The following is a 4,215-nucleotide window of genomic DNA, read 5'->3' as shown; positions in this document are numbered from 1 at the left end:
TATCTTCTGTTTAGCTATAATCTTCTGAGTTAATATGATATTATTCTCGTGAGTGAAAACAAAATGCTCCCCTAATCCTCATAAATTAAGAAACAGTATTTGTTTCACCATTTATTACAGTGTGGTTTTAGGCTAATAGCAATGTACTGTAGGTGGTACTTACAACTTTTAGAGCAGTTTGAGTAATTGTCCTGGGTTGCAGTGTATTCTATTACCATCCTCATGAGCTGTTGAAATCAGGTGGGGCAGTGTTTCCTTGCCTCCTCCCCCCAGACTATCTTGCTGTTAATGGCCCATCAATGCCCTGCCGCATGACTCAGAGATAACTCCCTCTGGACTATCTTCTGTTAATGAGCCTAATCAACACTTGGCCTCATGACTCATTACCCCATTGTGAGATGCTCCACCCAGAGGGAGGAACCAAGCATCCCATCGTGGATATAATCTGGGACTCTGACCACCAGAGACAACCCTTCCCACTGGATTTCCAGAGGACAGGAGCTACACAGCCACCATTGGACTTTCTGAGGAAGAGCAGACTCTCTTTTACCACAGGATCACTGCTTCAGAGGACTGCAGCCACCATTCTACCAGACTGCTACCACCACCCTGCCTAACAGGGTGTCAGGTTGTACCTTGACTCTGTCAGTTTGACAGTGTTTTCTTTTACTTTTTTTCCCTTTTCTTTAATTTCCATTAAATTGTTATTCTGACTTGGTGCCTCCCACTGGTTTGTTTTCAAACTAGTACAGTAATTCAAGTAGTGCCCCTGTGACCTGGTGAGTGGTAGTCTCACTGAAGGAGATGCCTTTAGCTCTTTCTGATTTGCTTTTAAGAGCAGATCCCTTTTACAATATTAACATGTTTTCAAGGCCACAGCTCTTTAATTTGTGGTAAATTGACATACTCACAGATGAACATAAGGGAAATATAAATAAATGACAAAATTAGGTGTGAGAAACTCCTGCCTCCCAGATTTCTGTCTGATCCATGACAGCAGGTGTCCTTTTGGAGCACCACAATGCTAAAAAGGATTCAGTAACAGATGTCAGGAGTTTGATGCTTGTCAGGAGAGCATTACCAAACAAGTGTGAGAGACTGAAATGTTATGCTTAATGGCTTAAACATGGTTATGATGGACTTTTTGCCCATTATGGCAAAACTGTATAAAGAAGCTGTGACCACTTAAGCCCACCCTTTCCTGAATATGCCTCCTGACTGGAACTTTGGACTGTGAGTTAATCCACCTAAAGGATCTTGAGATAAGATTAAGCTGACACTAGAGGCCAATTATCTCAGGTCTAGGGAGAAGTAAACAGGGCTGAGGGAGAGGAATATATCCACAAGGAAAGCCAAACCCAGCAGCTCTGGCTGGGTTCAGGGTGGGGAAGGCCACAGCCCACAGGCTCATCTGCTGAGGCCAGGTTTCCACAGACTGTCCCCCAACCAAGGGGGAGGAGGAGAGTTTTGGATGTGTGGCATAACCTCTGGTCAGAGGCAGTGAACACCCATCCTCCCTTACACAAACTGGCTCAGGTGTAAACCCCCCCAACCCAGGAAGGCCACATCCATGGGACATTCACGTGGGAGGCAGCTGAAGAGGCATCACAAACCATCAAAGACCCCCAAAACCACCCTGAGACTGATTCCTCACGCCTTCCACCAGATGACTGCACGTGATGCAAAGTGATGCAACAGATCCAGAGTCTGTTGCAAGAGAGTGTGTCAAACTTGCCCTTCTGCAGGGGGAGGTACCTGGGCACTCCCACCTGGCCTGAACATATATTAATCCATTGGACTCTGTGTTTTGCAGGACTCTCACCGCCAAGAAGACCAGAACAGGATCAACAGGACGCCATGGGGATCCACGGAGTGGGGATATTTTCTTTTCTTCTGTTTCTCTGTCACTCTCTTTCTCTCCCCCACTCCCCTTTTTCTTTTTTTCTTTCTCTCTCTCTCTCTCCTTGCATTTACTGTTAAATAAAAGCCATACTATTGCCATTTGCAAATGGTCTCATTCGCATATTAATTTGGGCAGAAGCATTTCTCTAATAATTTTAATAATCAGATTGTAAGTCCCTTTTTTTTAAAGGAGTCTATGCAGCAGTGGGGGAAGATGTTGGAAAATTCTTTTAACTTTAGTGCTATAGTGTTTGATCCCTATATCTGTGATGAATATTCTTGAGCCAGGAATTGCTTCCTTATTTACCTACATCAGTGATAAACATGTACTAGTAGATGTCTTAGTTTTGAGAACAAGGATTGTGTGTCAGGGCAAAGAATGATAAAGGAAGTCCATTATGACCTGACCACATATTTGAGACACTCTCAAGGAGAAGAGATTCATTAGAAGACCCAGAACCATATCCAAATAAGTCCATAAATAATTAGCATAAATGCATGTATTCAGCCTATGTAATGAATATGTAATACAAATGTGATAAATATGTATTAGTTTCAAGAATATAACCTGTTCTGTGAGGTTGCTGAGTATGCATTGCCTTATGAGCAATCCCCATGCTTCCAGCACTGTTAATAAAGTAATGCTGGCTTTCTAACATAGCAAACTGGTTGGAGATTTATTTTTCAGGGACAAGAGGAGGAAGGAGGCATTGAAATGTGTGAGATATTTGAGAACTGAATATTAGGCTGGCAAATGTGTTACAGGGCAGTGAAGCAGTGCTCAGTGCTCTTGCTAGTGGCTGTGTGGACTGTCTTCATGATCACTGGGTGAATTGCTTTACTAGCAGTTGCTGTCAATGGACATCAAAGCGTTTGGGACAACTGGCATTTTCAGAAAAGATAGGTAATTGAATAGACTGAGCAGTGTGATAGGAAAACAATTGGAGAGCTCCTAAAAATAAATGTCCTATTACATTCACATTGTACAGTTAAATAAGATCTCTCCTTGCAGCTATGAACAGGAGTAAGATTGAAACAAAGATTTTTCTCAGGTAGTCTCTATGCATTAAATATTTATTTCATGCTCACTTGATTTAGCTGAACATTAAAAAAGAAGCATTTGATAATGAGAGGAAGATATTGCTACTCACAGTGAGTAGACAGAAAGAATCTGCAAACATTGTGCTGTTTGTTCATCTGTTATGTAACTAAGAATATTTCTGAAACTTTGAAAAGGAAATGGCCTACAAGGCTTCAAAAATAATGCATGCAGGAATTGAAAATCTACATTAACACAATGGTGAGAATTTGGATCATCATAACAACCACTGTGACTATAGCAATGAAGTTGGTTATTACAACACAATTTTAGTTTCAAGGCTTTGTACTTTTACAATTATGTTGAAAGCTTAAGACAACCTTATGCAACATGAGAAAGATTTCAAAGCTGTGTTTAGCCTTTCAAGACTGTTTGAGCGATTTACTAGAATGTTTAACTTCCAAAGAGAGTGCCCATTAAAAGCATTAGTGGGGGAGTGCACGCTAGCATTGATTTATCAGCTCAAATCCTAGGCTTAAGTGAACTCAGGGAAAAAAGAGATGAAATAATTCAAACAGCAATCAAAATGTGAATAAGCTACATTTTTATACTTTAAAGTGTAAAATCACCACTTTTTCATATCTGATCACATTTGTCAGTTTAAGAGAACTTAAATATAACTCACTTTGGACTTGATATCTACAAGCTCAATTCATCAGCAGATAAAGAACAGCAGACAGGAGCATGCTTTGGTGATAGCTTTCAAACTAAATTACTTCTCAAATAGACATGGAAAGCAAAAGAAGACCTCTCAAAGTCAGAAGATGAATAGGCAAGCTTACAATTATTAAGTAGATTAATCAACTTTCTTAGCAAAACTGTAGTTTATAAAAGTTAAGTTCTGACTGAAGATAATTTAAAAGGAAAATCAATATATTTTAGAATTACTTGTAAAGTTATAGGGCAGAGTTTTGCTTTTTTCAGCATTAAAAGTTTGAGCTAAATATTATCCAAAGTAAGCCTGCAGCCTTAATTTCTTAATTACTGACTGACATAATTTTTTCCCCTTTATTCCGTATCACAGTTTGGGATTTGTGTTGTTTACATTCCCCTATTTATTATAAAATTTATTCCATCACACCTTAACATCTATTATTTAATTTTTGCCCATACATATTTCAATCTCTTCCTTAGCCTAAATCTCATTATATTTTATCTTTTACCTTGTCCGTTTACCACCCGTGAAAGACTTTACATTGAAAGGCACCTTAGCC

General features: G+C 39.5%; 1 long non-coding RNA gene across 1 annotated transcript; it reads left to right on the top strand.

Annotated features, from left to right (window-relative positions):
• The first annotated feature begins 588 nt into the window (after positions 1-588).
• LOC121659462 lies at positions 589-2,009 on the top strand. The gene is made up of 2 exons (XR_006014343.1): positions 589-628; positions 1,814-2,009. It is a non-coding gene; the product is annotated as an uncharacterized LOC121659462 (long non-coding RNA).
• Positions 2,010-4,215: the final 2,206 nt, after the last annotated feature.

Source organism: Corvus kubaryi, unplaced genomic scaffold (genome assembly GCF_017639235.1).
Source record: "Corvus kubaryi isolate FWS band 111438036 unplaced genomic scaffold, C.kubaryi_AGA036_p1.0 137, whole genome shotgun sequence".
Classification (NCBI taxonomy): Eukaryota; Metazoa; Chordata; class Aves; order Passeriformes; family Corvidae; genus Corvus; species Corvus kubaryi.
Note: the sequence above shows the minus strand (reverse complement) of the source record. Positions and strands in the feature narration are given on the sequence as shown.